Genomic DNA, 17,550 nt, shown 5'->3' on the forward strand with positions numbered 1-17,550 from the left:
CATGAGTCTTACTAGGCTGAGATGTTGGCTGGGCTGCATTTCCTTCTGGGAGTTTTGAATGAAAGATGGTGTTTTCTTGCCTTATTCTAACTTCTTGAGGCTGCCTGCATTCTTTGGATTGTGGACCCTTCCTCCACCTTCAAAGTCAGTAACAACGGGTGAAGCTTTTCCACATGGCATCATGAACACCTCCTCTTCTGTCTCCCTCTTCTACCCTTAAGGACTCTTGTGATTACATTGAGCCCACCTGGATAATCCAGAATAATTTTCCTATTTGGAAGTTAGCAGATTAGCAATTCCCTCTGCAACTGTAACCCTCTTTCTCACATAAGGTGACATATTCACGGTTTCCAGAGATTAGGGCATGGGAATTTGGTGGGGCAGGGAGACTTAATCTACCTATGGCAGCATCATTAACTGAAACTTAGAAATTTGAAATTGAGTTTGCCACCATCTCCTATCAAGACTTAACATGACTCCTTAAATATATATATATGTATATATGTGTGTATATATATATGTGTGTGTGTGTATATATATATATATATATATATATATATATATATATATATATATTTAGGGGGTGTCTGGGTGGCTCAGTCAGTTGAGCATCTGACTCTTGATTTCAGCTCAGATCATGATCCCGGGGTCATGGAATCAAGCCCTGCATCAAGTTCCGAGCGGAGCATGGAGCGTGCTTATGATTCTCTCTCTCTCTCTCTCTCTCTCTCTCTCTCTCTCTCTCTCTCTCTCCCTCTGCCCCTCTCCCCCCGCCTGTGTACTCTCCTTCTCTAAAATAAAAAATAAAAAAAAATTTTTTAAAAAGACTTAACAAACAAAAAAAAGACTTAACATGACTCCAGATTTAAAAGAAACTTAAACTTCTCATGTAATCCACATGTCTTAAATGTTTTGTGTGAGTTTCCAAAGATGTATAGAAAATGGGCAATACTTGCTCTGAAGTCATTTCATTCCTGCAACAAGGTAGTGGAAAAGCTTTTGTTTGAAGAACTTAAAATTGTAGTGGGTTGAATAGTGTCTCCCCAAAAGATATGTCTGAATCCTAACCCCCACTCCCTATGAATGTGAACTTATTTGGACATGGGGTCTTGGCAGATACATTAAGTTAAAGATCTTAAGATGAGATCATCCTAGGTTTAGGAAAATCTAGTGACTGATGTCCTTGTAAGAAAAAGAAGAGGGACATTTGAAGCACAGAGAGAAAAGCCATATAAAGATGGCAGCAGAGACTGGAAGACAGACACAGGCCAAGGAATGCCAGGATTGCCTGAAGCTGCCAGAAGGAGACATTTGGAATCCATCGTCTCTCGGAACCTCCACAAGGAATCTACCCTGCTGATGATACCTTGATTTTGGACTTCTGGACCTTACTGTTATGAGAGAATGAGTTTCTGTTTTGTTTTGTGTGTGTGTGTGTGTGTGTGTGTGTGTGTGTGTGTGTGTGTGTTTTAAGCCACCCACTTTGCGGTGCATTGTGGTACCAGCCCTAGGAAACAAATATGGTAAAGCTTTCGCCAATTTTTTTCCAAGTAGTAAAGTCAAACAGATTGCATTAACTACATTTTACTTAGAGAGACTATTTGTTCACTGTTAGAACAGTCCCTGTGACATTCAGAATGTTTATAGGTCGTGTCCACAAAGGCAAAATCAACTGGATATGGAAATTACAGAGGTCCCCCCTTATCCACGGGGGGTATGTTCCAAGATCCCCAGTGGATGTCTGAAACTACAGATAGTACTGAACCCCATATACACGATGTCTCCCCCTATATGTACATACCTATGATAAAGTTTAACTTATAAATTAGGCACAGTAAGAAACTAACAGTAATAATAAAATAGAACAATTATAACAATATACGTAATAGAAGTTATGTGAATGTGGTGTCTTTCTCTCAAAATATCTTATTATAGCGCACTCATCCTTCTAGTGATGATATGAGATGATAAAATGCCTACATGATGATGCAAAGTGAGGTAAATGACATAGGCATTGCAACGTAGCATTAGGGTACTACTGACCTTATAACAATATTTTAGGAGAATCATCTGCTTCCAGGGAAAGGTTGACCAAGGGTAACTAAAACTGAGGAGAGCAAAATACAGCTAAGGGGGCTGTGAGGGGGGCACTGTAATCCTTTGGCAATAAAACCAAACATTTACTGAGCCAAACTGTGTTAAATGTTTTACAGTCATTATTTTTTTTTTTTAATTTTTTTTTCAACGTTTTTATTTATTTTTGGGACAGAGAGAGACAGAGCATGAACGGGGGAGGGGCAGAGAGAGAGGGAGACACAGAAATCGGAAACAGGCTCCAGGCTCTGAGCCATCAGCCCAGAGCCCGACGCGGGGCTCGAACCCACAGACCGCGAGATCGTGACCTGGCTGAAGTCGGACGCTTAACCGACTGCGCCACCCAGGCGCCCCTTTACAGTCATTATTTTATATAATCTTCCTATCTCTCTATGAGGGAGGTACTATAATAAACTCTTTTTCATAGGCTTGGAAACTATAGCAGAGGGAGGTAAAGCTACTCAGAAAACATTCTAGCCTAGGTCTTTCAAAACCCTAAGCATTTATGCCTGAAGATCCTGATTAGCAGTTGAATCTTTCAAATCTTCTAAATAATTGCTCACATCTCTCCTTTCCATTGTCTGAGTGGAAAAAGCTAGAAAGTTCCACAGTTCCTGCAGCCAACCCTAAAAGTTTAAAAACGATTATGAGTTGAATAAATCTAGAATATTCCTTCTCATTCATATCATACCCGAAGGCTTTCTCTTAAGAGAAGCTTCTGAAGAGTCAAGTCATTGAAAAAATGTTAGAAGCTGCTGCATAGATCTGACTGATACTCACTTGATTAAGAAAATATTATCTTTCCCCACAGTTAGGCTTTTATCAGAGATGAGGAAAGATAGCCGAACTGCCAGGTCAAAGACTCAGAGAATTCATTACCAAGACAAATAGGAAAAAAAGAGGAACTTTAAAAGGCTCTGCAAGACTTACTGGAAATGGCAGGGCAATCATTCTTTTTGGTATCTTCACACATCCTGTTCTGTTCAGGAAATAAAGACAATTTTGTAAGCCTGATGCATAGTAGGTTACCCAGTGGATGATTTTCCTGGTAAATACCTTGATGATCTCCAGTTTATTGCAAGTTGGTTTAAGCAAAGTTAAAGCCAGAACCAGTGGGTGGCTATAACTTCAACGGCGGTTTGAGTAGAAGATAAGCGCACATTTCTTTTATCTTCCACTATTGAGATTATGTCTGTTTTTGCTCCCAGGATCCCTCATTCTTGTGATAAGCCTCAGGGTTTACTCATTCTATGATAATAATCTTGGTTCCAATCTCTTTGTGGAAAGGAAACCAGAAATTCTGGTCCTTCCCTCTTGTCCTCTACGGCCAGACACTGCTCTCGCCACAGCTCAGGGCACTGCTTGCTCTCCAGCTGGCCTTGACTACTCTGGTCACTAGAGGACCCAGCTCAGAGCTGGGGGCTGGGCCATGCCTCTCCATTGTTGATGTCACTGTCATGGTGATGTCATGTGTAGAGGTGAGCCTGCTGATGGGATTTGGAAGTCCTGGTGTATGCTTCCTTGCTCAGGCCTGTCTTCCCCCAGCAGGACTGCTCCCTATAGCCTGGAAATTCTTCCTCCTCCACTGCCAAGGACTATGTCTGGGCTGGCCTCTTGGGCTGTCACTGGCACTTTTCCCAGGGTATCTATCAGTTGGGCAGAATAATCCAAAGTATAGGATGGGTGCTGACATCAGGGCAGTGGTAGAAAATAAAATTGATGGGCAGGGTACAGGCAGACTATGGTGGATCTGGGATGCTTGGCCAAGGGCCCCTGTGAAGGTTTTGAGCTGGAGGAAAAATTACAACTGAATCCTGCCTGAAATTCCACCTCTACTTCTGGCCACTGCAGCTTGTGCCTCAAAGAAGTTATTTTCTGGTAGCGTCCCTGGTTACCCAAGGCAGGAAGGCAGTGAGAGGCGAGCTGACATGCCCACACCCCCTGACCCATCCTAGGGAGCCTTCTTCAGGGTCCCTTCCATTCAGTCACTTGTCCTCTCTGTTTCTGACTCTCTGAGGGACCTGGAGAGCTGGGACTTCTCTGCACAGTGATTATGTCTGAGACTCTTATTTACTGAGTCTGTGGCTCGCTGCCTCTTCTCACCTCCCTTCGGTCCTTCCGGTGCTGCTGCACCAACCCTGGCTTTGGAGCCATTCAAGGAGTTTGGAAGGAGTGCTACATTAAGGACTTCGGTTCCTTTCAAGTTTCACAAGGGCAGCATATAGAGCAAAATGAGAACCAGAGTAGGGGTCAGAACCCCGGCTTTGGGGCTGCCCTCTGACGCCCAGCCACAGCACCTGCCCTCACCAAATCTCAGTTTTCTCATCAGTCAAATAAAGGGGAGAATCAAGATAACTCCCAGAGGTACATGCAACTCTAATATTTGATGATTCTGGGTTTTGTAACTCTACTTATTCATTTTGTATTGTTTTCTGAAAACTTGACATCCTGGTTGCTGTTCCCTCTCCTCTCTGTACACTGATGGGTACAGAATGGCGTTTTAATCACCTTGGCATTGACATATTTTAGAGCATATTTTATCCCAGTGAACATTCAGAGTGATCCAGAGAAGCACAAACTTGACGTAGGTTATAATTTTTAATGTGGCCATTCCCTCCTTCCCTCTTCCTTTGTCTCTGTCATTCATGAGTGTCTGCTTACACCTGTCTTAGGCATATTTGCTTGCTTGAAGCTCAAAAGATTCAGAGAAACAGCATTTCTGATCTTTCTGGGAATGGGCTGCCACTCTGTTGGCTGCTTTAGAGGAGGGGGCAGGGACGGGAGTCCCAGCCCAGATCTGGACAACCTCTTTTCTCATTTCTTGAGTCCAAGATCTCTTGGGAGCTGGCTCTACCACAAACTAGCTTTGCCTCAGTTTCCTCACGTGTAAAATGGAGATCGTAACAGTATCTACCTCATAGGGTTGTTAGAGGCTTCCTATTTCAGAATCATCTGTAGCACTTGTCCAAAATCCAGATTCCTGGGCCCCAGCTCAAACCTCCTAAATCAGCATCTCTGGAGTTTGGGCCCAGAATCTGTATTTTTAGCAGCTCTCCTAAGCAACTTCCATATGTGACCGTCTTGAGAACCCATGCCTTACATATCTGGTGCTTCCCAGCACGCCCAGCGTTGTGACCTGCATCCGCTCACTTAAACATCACCATGACGCTGAGAGGTACACCAGTGACTTCCCTTCCTTTCTCTCCACAGGAAGCTGCTGTCCAAGGTCACACAGTGTCCCCAGACCCCATCACCCAACATCCCCTTCCATGTTCTCTCCTATTGCTGAGTTGTCTTGCAGGGAAGGATGCTAGCATGCAGCCCGTTACAGAATTTGGCTTGACTTCTTTTCATTTCTTTGTGTTTGGTGGGTGAGTTTCCTTGCTCCTGTTTGGCAGATAGCCATCATTTTCCTTTATAAATGCTTTTATCTGTGGCCGCTTTTATCTTATCAGACTCACAGTATGTCTTCGTCTTTCTGCTCCCAAAGATAATTCCTGCTTTGCTATATGTCATAAGTGTCATCCCAGTCATGGCTCAAAATAACAAATAGGGTTGTTTCAAGTGAGGAAAGAAAGCTGGCAGTGCCTTGCTCGGAGAGAGTGAAGATTCTGAGCTTTCACCTGTCTGTTCCTGCCATGCCCTTTAAAGGACACTTTGAGAGATGTAGGGGACCCATGTCCCCTGATATGTTAGGGGAGATGCTCTTGAGCACCTTGGTGAACTGAATAAGTGAGATGAGTTGGGAGAAAGTGGGGTGCTTGTTCTGAGCAGGTTGGAGCAGTGCGTTGGGGACATAGATGCCCACACTTACTGAGAGGTATGAGATGTACCAGGATCAGGGTGAGAGAGCACAGCTGCCCTCTCTGCAAAGTGACTAGCTCAGAAAGAAAGTGAATTGGCTCCTCTGAGAGAAGCAATGCCCCCCCCCCCAATCCCCCAGCCCAACCCTGCTTTGAGGCACTTGGTTTGCAAAAGACATCAGATTTGCCTGCTGGAAATCGAATGAGTGGAGTCCTGGTGTCTGGCGTGGGAGGTAATGGTGGTAGAGGTGCTTGTTCCATGCCTGTGACAGTGCAGAACCATCACTGTGGGCAGTGACAGTACAGGGTGTGTGTGCAGCGGGGACACAGGGGTGTGAAGCCAGCGGACTTTAATGCCTGTTGTTGCCTATTACAAAACATGTTGCTGTTTATCTTCTCTTTTAATAAAATTTGCTGTGATACATAGTGGTGGGCATACGCTTGCATGCTTGGTGCCCGGTTCCAGGCCTACCTGCCCTCCGGAGTGGGTGGGGGGGCCTTGTGTGTGTGCCCGTCTGTGGGTGGAGAGAAAACAGGGCATATCATGGGCATCTCAGATATGGATTTCCCCAAAGGATGGATTCCTGTAGTGATGCCACGCAGAGCAGGGTTTCTCCACCCCAGCTCTATTGACCTTTTGGGCTGGGTAGTTCTTTGTGGTGGGGGATGTCCCGGGGGTGGCAAACAGAATGTGGTGGGGGATGTCCACTGGTGTGGCAAACAGAATGTCTCCAGATAGTGTCAAATGTTCCGGGGGGAGGTGGGGGTGAAACCACCTCTGGTTGAGACCCACTGTCGCAAATGAGTAAGAGTAGCATATTTTCAGATGCTCTGGGGCTCCAACTGGTTATGAGAACACAAACCTTTCCATGAGGCTCTGTGGCCAGAGTTCTTGCCAATTTAGCACGGCCTCCTTCATACGTTGAGGCTTCATTGCTTAGGATGGCCCCTGCTGCCTAGAACCTTGACCTTTCCTTTCTCCCAGGCTTTACAGCCACCTCTCAGGACCTATTTGGGCCAGCTCTTGCCTCTGGCTCCACTTCAAGTTCCATCTTTCCTGCAGCCAGAAGCCCCACCTCTGTTGGGCTAAGCTTCCAGAACGGCAGCTGCTGCTCCTTGGGGGCACCTTCCTCAGGCCAGAAATGGCCCTGTTTAGCTCCCCACATGCCTGAGTCACCACCCAGCAGGCGGGGAGTCCTGTCGTGCTCTTCCGAGTAAGCTTCAGTGGGGAGAAGGCATCCGGGGCCCGTGTCCAGGACTTTGCTGCCACTGTGCGCTGGCATTCTGGGCCTGATGTGTGAAGCCACGTGGTGGAGTAAAACCTGCCCTGGCAATTAAACCATCTGGAATATTTGTTAAAATCCAGGTTCAGGGTTGTGCCCCAGGACAAGCCGGGGGATTGGGAATATGCTTTCTCAGAGGTGCCCAGCTGACAGGGCACAGCTGAGGTCAGGAAAGACCCAGAGCTGAGTTTAACCCCTGAGCAGCAATTTGTGTCTTCACCAAGGCCTTCCTCCTCCTTGACCCTGCACTTGTTGATCTGGTTTTTAATCTTTTGTTTCACTTTTCTTGTCCTTACATTTATTTCTGAGTTGAGATCTCTAAAATCAACCAGTAGGGGTGCGTGGGTGGTTCAGTCGGTTGGGTGCCAGACTTTGGCTCAGGTCATGATCTCATGGTTCGTGGGTTCGAGCCCCATGTCGGGCTCTGTGCTGACAGCTTGGAGCCTGGAGCCTGCTTCGGATCCTCTGTCTCCCTCTCTCTCTGCCCCTCCCCCACTCCCAGTCTGTCTCTCTCAAAAATAAATAAACATTAAAAAAATTTTTTAAATCAAACAGCAGATGTTTATATGAACGTTGGGGTTGGAAGCTGTGGGTGGTGGGGAGAGGGTTTAGAGTTAGAAGTCAAGACACTGGTTCAGGTCCTGCTTCTACCTTGGTCAATTGCTTCCCTTCTGTGGCCCTTGTTTCCTGGTTGGTTAAATGGGGTTAGACAGAAAGCAGGTTTCAACATCTTTTTATTTTATTTTTAGTTCTTAATTTTTAATTTTATTTGAGAGAGAGAGAGAGAGAGTGAAAGAGCGCAAGTGTGAAAGCAGGGGAGAGGGCCAGAGAGGGAGAGAGAGAGTCCCAAGCAGGTTCCAAGCTCCACGCAGAGCCTCAAGTGGGGCTTGATCCCATGATCATGGGCTCATGACCTGCGCTGAAATCAAGAGTGGGATGCGCAACTGACTGAGTCACCCAGGCACCCCTCAAGATCTTTTTTAAAGTGGTGGAATTCTATCCCGCCTTCAAATGAAAACCTATTTGGAAATCCTTTATAAAAAGGTATAAAAACTCTTGTTTGAAGATGGGACAGCCCTCCATATCCCACACTTTCAGGCTTCCCTGTGCCCCCTCATGTCCTGAGGCTTCACTAGAGGAATTCAGCGCTCCACAAGCACAGAGTGAGGCCCATAGGGCCTGGACCCTGCCTCGACATCTGTTTTTGTTTTTTAAATGCTTATTTTTGAGACAGGGAGAGTTAGAGTGTGAGTGGGGGAGGGGCAGAGAGAGACACACAGAATTCAAAGCAGGCTCCAGGCTCTGAACTGTCAGCCCAGAGCCTGTTGTGGGGCTCATATCCACGAACTGGTGTATCATGCCCCGAGCTGAATTCAGACGCTTAACCAACTGAGCCACCCAGGCACCCCTGCCTCAACGTTTGTAACTGGCATCCACAATATCCAGCCTCTGGGTGTGAGTAACTGAAACTCCATTTTTCTTTCCCACCTTAAAGTAAATGAAACAGAAATACTCTTCCACTCCTAGGTAAAAACCACAGCAGGCCCGTAATTTCCAGCTCTCTCTCACTTACGTAGTCACTGTGAGTCACAAAACATGATCTCAATGCAATTATGTCCACTCAAGAGATTAACAAAAACTCTGAACTTAATTTTATTTATTTAATTTTAAATGCTTATTTATTTTGACAGAGTGAGTGAGTAGGGGAGGGGCAGAGAGAAAGGGAGAGAGCGAAACCCAAGCAGGTTCTGTGCTGTTAGCACAAAGCCTGATGTGGGACTTGAACCCACGAAGTATGAGATCATGACCTGAGCCAAAATCAAGAGTTGGAGACTAAACCACCCAGGTGCCTCTAAATTTAATTTTATGACAAATATTTGCCCCTTTCCTGTCCCCCTCCCATTTCAGCTTGCTAGGCAATTTGTGACCCCTTCAGGGTCAGAGAGGAAGGAGGAAGGAATAACAAATGAGGTGTTGACCAGGGCCAGACCCTGACCTCATGCTCTCTGGATTAGTAGGTATTGAACATCACTTTTTCAGTGAAGTGATTCCAGGGTGCCTTCAAGTTTCTCATCACTGAGTTCTCCTGCAGATCCCTTGGTCTGGTACCTGCATCTCCATTCCCTGGGTTGCTGGTGATATTTGCTCCACAGGAGTCTTGAATCTACTTCCTGCTTCTTGCTGTTGAATTTGCTCAGCCCCTCTCACTAGCCTGTCGGTCAGGACCCAGGACAATCCTGATACCCACCCTACCCATCTCCAAACTTGACCAGTGAGAGGAACCCAGGGCAGCCACCTTGGGTCTCTGAATGGTTCTGTCTTTCTGAGGCACAAGTTAGGTGGCAGCCATTGTATCTAGCCACAGGGAGCATATACCAAAGCTCTCTGAGGGAGCCCATGGTGGCCCATCACGAGACTTGAGGTACAGGGGGAGGTGAAGACAGACATGGCACAGTTGCATCTTTCAAGGAAATTTTTAAATTTTCTTTAAGTGGGCTCCACACCCAATGTGGGACTTGAACTCACAGCCCTGAGATCAAGAGTCACATGCTCTACTGACTGATGTTCACTCAGGGAAATTTCCTGATAATTCTCTTTTCTTCACACTCCTTATCCTTGATCTGGCTCAGGGGTCCAGGAGTACATCAGTCCAGGTCCAATTGGGGAGGCAGAATCCTTTCAAGCATTATGAATAAGGAGTATATTCCAGCAATGAGACCATACAACTGTGAGAGGCACTGGGGAAACGAGGGTGAGAAAAGAAAAGGAAGGTTGGAAAAAGGTCGCACAGCAGTGTGGGCAGAGGCAAATCCTCAGAGCTCTCAGGGACAGCTAGAAGCCCGTCTTCCAGCTGCTGGGGTAGGACTGCCAAGGGGCAGGCACCAGGCTGTGCAAGGTTGTCCACTCATCATGGCTGCTCCCTTGGGGTTCACGGCAAAGTGTCTGCGGTGGCCTGGGGTCACTGCTGGTTGGCGGGTCAGCAGCTGGGAAGGAGCGTGGATGCACTGGGGGTGGGGGGAGTAGTGAAAGCGAACGGGCACCTCTGCATTTCTCTTACCTCCTTTAATTCACAGCAACCACCAGAGGGGAAGAGCCACTGCCTCACTTCTGCCTCCCAAATCCCACAAAAATTACACCTGATAGACTCAAATCTGGAACATTCTGTAAAGGTGATTCTGGGAAATGTAGTACCCAGTGGAAACGAGTTGGCACTGGAACGATCCAGTGCAAGGAGTGATAATGCGGGCTCTCTCTTCTTTTTTTAATCTATACTTTACTTTTGACTCACATCTGGTATATCTTAGTGACTAGTAGCGACTTCCAATTTTAACATCCTATTATCCATTCTATGATTCCTCCCTTCCATTTGGCATGTTCAAGTGCGTTCCTCAAAGAAGCAAAAAGCACAAGCCAACGATGATGTGCCATTTGCTACTTGCTCTTGAGGGAACCAGCAAACAGCTGTTCTCTGGCCTCAGGCTACTTTTGAAAATGCAGTCAGTGGTGGGAAAAGGTCATGGGGGAAAGAGGCATGTTTGTGACACACTCAAGCTGGTGACTGGGACTTTAGTCATCGGTTTCAGATGCTGGAAAAGAAAACTCACGGAAATAACTCTTGTTCACAGGGGCTGTTGGTTGTGTTTTCCATGTTACAAAATTTAAGACTAAATTTAAATGCCCCGCATGAAGATGGGTAGCAGCTGTTCGTGATGCTTCAGTGGATTAATTTTCACGTTTGCCTGTAGTTTGGTGAAAAGCAATGGAGGGAGGAAAATGCTGGAAATTGCTTTTATTTACTTATTTATTATTTAAAAATTTTTTAAAGTTTATTTATTTTGGAGAGAGAGAGAGAGAGAGGGAGAAAGCATATGAGCAGGGCAGGGGCAGAGAGAGAGGAAGACTGAGAATCCCAAGCAGGCTCTGTACTGTTGGTGCAGAGCCCAATGCGGGGCCTGAACTCACAAACCTGTGAGATCATGACCTGGGCCAAAATCAAGAGTTGGACGCTCAACCGGCTGAGCCACCCAGGCGCCCCTGGAAATTGCTTTTAAAATTGAGTAGGCTGGAGCACTGAGCTGACCTTCCTCTGTGCTTTGTGGGGAGTTTCTGTGGGTGTGGTACACACATACCACCGCGGGGTCCGCAGATGTGGAGATTCATCGTAGCTACTGCTCACCAGACAGTCTGGCAGCTTGTGACTCAGGGAGAGAGAGAGGGCTATGGAAGAGGGGGTGAGTGGCCTCTCCAGAGAGCTGTCAGAAGACAGGAGACAGAATGAAGCGAGAACAAGCTGCTTAGGAAGTCCACAGGGCGTAGAAACGTGTAACCCAGTGTGAGCAGGTAAGGAGGAAATGACTTAGCCTCTGCTGGGAATAGAAGTGTGGTTCTGTTGGCACTAGGTCCCCAGGAATGCTCACACATCCAGGTGTATCCTCTGCTTGTAAATTCTGTGTCCTCCACACTCCCTTCACCAAGCCGAGGAAGGCAATATTGTGCAATAAAAATAACAACAATATCAGTAATAAAAGCTAACACATATTGGGCACTTATGTGTGCTGAGACTGTTGTAAGTGCATTACATGTGGTAGGTCTTTGATTTCTCCCAACAACCCTGTAAACTGGGTACCATAACTGTCCCATGATCAAGATGCAGAAGTAGAGGCACAGAGAGCTTGAAAAACACGTCCAGGTGGCAGTGAAGGAGGGTTGGCCTATGTAGGGATTGAACGCATCAATTTTGAGGTCAGACCATGAGGTGCTCCATGTTTGGCTTTGGACAAGTTAATTAACACAAATGAGTTTTAGTTTTGCATCTTTAAAATAGGACTAATGATAGTTCCTCTGTCTCAAGAGTTGTGGTGAGGATCAAACATCATTCTGGCATTTGTACGCCTGGTACATAAATTCATCACCAAATGGTCTACTATGAGCATTACTTCCTAGGATCTTTTAAGTCTTTTTCACTCTAGCTTCTCCCCACCATTTTCCTCCCCACATGCCCATACCGTTGCCATCTAAAACCCGTGTGCGTGCACATGTGTGTGCATGCAGACGTGTGCACTCCTGGCCACTGGGGAAGAAGAAAGATGGGGAAATGGCGCAGCCACTCAGAACTCAGGCTTGGGTTGGGACTTACGCAATTGGCTGTGGCATCCCTGGGGTGTCCTCTGCCTGCCACTTTTTGTTTGCTGATTTATTTTGATTTGACACACCAGGGCAGATGGCTGCGGGGGAGGGGGTGGGTAAGAGTCAATATTTGGTGACATGGGAATAATGCATTTGCGGAATTAATCAGCCTTATAATTTTTGGCTAGTTGCCGTGGCTGTGGAAAATAATGTGTCTTGTATAAATCAGAGTAAAGGGATGGCAGCACTTCCCTGCTCCTTGTTTTTCTTTATTCAAGCCTCCTGCCAGCGTTCCTGCCCTCCCAGTCAAGGTCATGCTCTCAGGCACCTTAGGTACTGCCAGCTGTGAGAGGCTCACCAATGGCTCTGAGTGGTGGGCTGGACTTAGTGCCTTTCAGGGGTCATGTGCATTTTAAAAGGGCAGTGGTTCAAAAACCAGCAAACAGGTTTGGAAAATAATAGAATCACCAATGTTTTGTTTTGCCATAAAAGTGCAGTTAAAAAAAACCTAATATTTATAAAAGGGTATTTTAATACTGAAAGGTAGGAAGAACATAATTTCAGAATAGAGGATAGTTCTTGAAATAGAAGAAATTTAGTTTAATGAAAACACTCTCCATCATCTTTATTTCTCATTTCATTGATGACTAGTGAAAGCCTCCTAACAGACTAGCCATGTAAGTGTTCTTTGTATGATATGGAGGCAAGAAGACAGACAACTGAAATAGAGCTTCATTTGGAATTCAAGTGGGTATCATGACTGGAGATGTGGGGGCAGAGGCATGCTACTTGGTTCCTCAGTATTCCCAATTATAAAATGGGTATATCGATTTCCACCTCACTTCATGAGGTGATTCTGAGGCTTAACTAGACAATTTAGGTAGAAACAAATGGCAATCTCTTACCATATTTGAGGGGTCCTTGGGGGGGCAGTGACAGAGGTGTCTTTCGGTGGTGTCCCTAGTGTCAGCTGCATAGAAGGTGCTCGATACAAGTGTAGTGAATGAATAATATACAACAGGTCAAAGGTCAAGGGAGTGGCTGCAAGAGCAGGGAGTCCAGACAAGACCCGAGGGGAGGGCACTCCCAGGACAAGGGGCTTAGCTGTTCCTCCTTCCCCTTTCCAGGCTGGCCACTGCATTATTCTACTTATTCATAAAGACTAGATACAACACCCAACAAGACTCTTAAAACTCCAGTAAACTTCAGCTTGGAATCTAGTTAATTTTCTTTTCCTCCAAGAGAACCGTTCAAGTTGTGACTGTTGTTAATGTTTGTGACACACTGGGTTAGGGTATTGACTTTGGAGCTGGACTGCCTGGGTTCAAACACTGCTTTGCCCACTTAGGAGCTGCATGCTCTTTGGCCAATTTCTTAACCTCTCTGTGCCTCAGGCTCCTTGTTTATAAATGGTAATAATACCAGAACACTCCTCATATATGAGGATGAGATGAGTTAGTACACACCAAGTTCTCAGCATTATGCCTGGCACAGTGTAGGCACTCAGTAAATGTTAGTCTGCTCTTATTAATGCTCAGTGAGATTCCCTCAAAGAATAGGGAGTAAAGGGGCACCTGGGTGGCTCAGTGTGTTAGGTGTCTGACTCTTGATCTCAAGGTCGTGAGTTCAAGCCCCACATTTGGCTCCATGCTGGGTGTGGAGCCTAGTTAAAAAAAAAAAAAAGAATAGAGAGATAAATTATCTTTTCAGTGTCCAAGTAGATCTCAACAGTTTTATATTTTGTGTGTTTTTTAAATTTTTTTTAAGTTTATTATTTTGAGAGAGAGAGAGAGAGACGTCAGGTAAGCAGGGAGGGGCAGAGAGAGGGAGAGAGAATCCCAAGCAGGCTCCACACTGTCAGCACAGAGCCCAACGCGGGGCTTGAACCCACGAACCTGTGAGATCGTGACCTGAATCAAAATCAAGAGTCAGGTGCTTAACTGATTGAGCCACCCAGGCACCCCTAGATCCTAGCAGTTTGCGTCAAAATTTGAGAGAGATGTGTGGCTTTCAAGACTCTGATAATTGACTATTTTGACTTAATATTTTAATGTGTTTAAAGATAGATGGTGTCAATCAAACACAAGGGCATAGTCACCATGGAAACTAAGAAAAAGGAGAGGCCCCAAGACAAAGGGGGGTAGTGTCCATCTGAGCTCTGTCTTGGTTGGTAGTGGTGCCTGGAGAATTAACCCTCATCTTTTCAGGGTTCCCAACTTACTGTTAAGTCAGACTCTAAAGTAGAGATGTTTGCCCCAGGCAGTCTTAACAGCTGCCACCTTTCACCTGCCTAACTCCTCTCTGTCCTGACTCAGGGCCACAAAACACCTTTCCACAGCCAGTGGGCTTCTCTTCCAGATCCACCTTCAGAAAGAGAATGGCATCATGGCCATGTGACCATGATCAGTTGCTCTGTGTCTACTCAACACCAAAGGTCAGATCATAGACCACAGTCAGGTCATTAAGTGAATAACTGCCACACTGGAAACCTCTCAGAAGACAACTGTCAGTCTTTTTCTTGAATTTCTGTAGACAGAAGCCTTTCTCTGTCAGCTGACATAGAGACAAAGGGGTACCTCCCAAGTCCGGGAAGGGCCAGCAGCCAACGTGCTATGCATTGCTGACAAGGGACAGACATTGAACACCCTTGACCAAGATCAGACCCACCTGCAACAAAAGTCCCCAGGTAGCTTTTCCTTCTCTCAATGAACTCTGCTGCTGAGCCTGGCAGATGCTACGTGAGACTCAAAGGGCCCTGTAAGAATTGATTCGGGAAGTGAAGTAAGCCACATCAAGCTTTCGATTGTCCTGGAACAACAGTGACCACAACCATGTCTTTGACCCCAGCTGTGTCACTAAATAGAAGACAACCTTAGTGACAGGAATGTGGGCTGGATCACCTCGGAGCAACTTTCAAAATGTCCTCAGTCCTACTGCCACAACAAGGTCTTAGCAGTTGAGAAGGAGCAAAAGGAGTTAGAGAACTTTCTTCTCTTCCCCACACCCTCCAGACTTCTCATGCTCCAAGCCACCACTTGTGCTGCCATTCCAGCACAAAGGAATGGCAAAAAATGCCATATTTCCCTGTCTCTGACATGCACCCATCCTCCAAAACTCAACCCGAACAGCAGAGCTGAGGAGTTTAGAGGCCCTGGATCCGTGGTTCTTGATGCCTTCACCAAGAAAATTCCTCCCATCGCTTTACTTCATGGGCCCTGTGTTTTGAAAGATTTTCGTCTCCCAGATGAACAGCATTTAATAAGTAACAATAAAATAATTAACCCAAGACTTATATAATTGCCAACTGAACTTTCGCTTGGCAAATAACCATGCTGAATTCATATAATTCCAGCCCCAAACAAAGAAATTTAATGTTTTTTGCAGTCTGGGGCAACCAGATCTCCAGTAAATATACCTTCAGGTAGGCTGGCTTTCTGGCAGAAAATTGCCCGAGGCATCTCAGTGACTGTTGTCTAGGCTCTCTGGAGGTCTGCAGGCCCTCTAATCGGGACCGTCAATCCAACCTCAAACTTCATTTTTCACATAAATTCATGTATTTGTTATATTGGGACAAATGGACAGGTAGCTGACATTTATTGCATTTCTACCATGGACAGGACATTGGGCTAGGCCCTCCTATGTATGTGACCTCATTGAGAATTCACATCATCTTTATGAAATAGGTGGTGCTATCATATCATCCCATTTCACAGATGAGGAAACTGAGGTAAGGGTAAGGCCATACAATTAGTTAAGTGGCAGAATTAGGACACTGACCTGGGGTTTTCTTGTTTTGTTTTGTTTTTTAATGTTTTTTCTTTATTTTTTGAGAGAGAGAGAGAGAGAGGGAGAGAGAGAGAGAGTGGGGGAGGGGCAGAGAGAGGGAAGAGAGGGAGACACAGAGTCCGAAGCAGGCTGCAGGCTCTGAGCTGTCAGCACAGAGCCCAACAAGGGGCTCGAACCCATGAACTGCGAGATCACGACCTGAGCCGAAGTTAGACGCTTAACCAACTGAGTCACCCAGGCACCCCTTTTCTTGTTTTGTTTTAAAAATGTTATTCAAATATAATTTATAGACACTCACCCACTTAATGTGCACAATCCAGTAGTTTTCAGTATATTCACAGAGTTGTGTAATCATCAGTACATTTTTAAAAACTTTCATCACCCCATAAAGAAACCCTGTACCTGTTAGCAGTCACTCCCCATTTCCCCTGCCTCCTCCTCCTGGCCCTAGGCAAACACTCATCTACTTTCTGTCTCTGTGGATGGACTTGCCTGTTCTGGACATGTCATAACAACTGACCCCGGGTTTTAGACTCTAAAATCCACATACACCAAACTCTAGTCGAGGGATCAAGGGAGATTACAAATCCTTTTCATAATTTTATACACTATTTCTTCTTTAGCTTTGAAAGTACACAGAATGCTCAAATGGTACATCCTTCTTGTTCAAAGCCCACAAAAATGCAAATATTATTCCATATCCGAGTAAAAAATGGCATGCAATTTTTTAGCTGTCATATAAACGAATTTAAATGGTTACACTTGCTATTCTGCCATACCAGTCTTCCAGGCAACCCCCGAGCATTCTGAGAGACAAGACCTCTCTGTTTGTGCCCTCTGTAAGCCCTCCTGTCATTTGGGTTTGAGCCAGGTCACCATGGCTGCCTTCAGATTCTCTAGTGTGTCTCCCTCTCTGGGTTCAGAGGGTCCTGGCCCGGGAGGTGTGAAGTCCCCTTCTACCTGAGAGACCTTTCCGTGTGTGTCCCAGCTCTCCTGTTCCATTCTCCTTAACCTTCCCTTACCTGCAAATTGGTGTTGGCAACATGATTTATTCTCTTGCCATCGATGGTAGGGATGTTTAACACCCATGTCTAATCGTTTTCCATAGAGAATTCCCCTCTTGTCAGTTGCTCTGTCTCTCCGATTCAGGTTCTCTTTTCCCAGGTGATTAATTATTCCTGCTAGATTTGTCCTTTGGTATCTCTGGGGTCTGTTCTGAAAGTCTATCTTGAGTTTGGCTTGTGCCTTGGGTATCAAGTGAAAACTGCTCACATCCAGTTTATAGCGGGGCTTAGACAGGCATGAGGAGTTATCACCTCATTCATTGACTCATTCATTTTTTTTCATTGGCTTGTCCGGAGCACTGTCGTCTTACCAGGCACTGGGGTGTGTGGGATATGGCCCCTCCCCAAGCAGTGCTCTTTCCACCAGCCCTGCTTCTCATTTGAAGGACAAAT

The sequence above is a fragment of the Lynx rufus genome, unplaced genomic scaffold (assembly GCF_022079265.1).
Source record: "Lynx rufus isolate CCGP_SWC_20201006 ecotype Redwood Valley unplaced genomic scaffold, mLynRuf1.p SCAF_13, whole genome shotgun sequence".
Classification (NCBI taxonomy): Eukaryota; Metazoa; Chordata; class Mammalia; order Carnivora; family Felidae; genus Lynx; species Lynx rufus.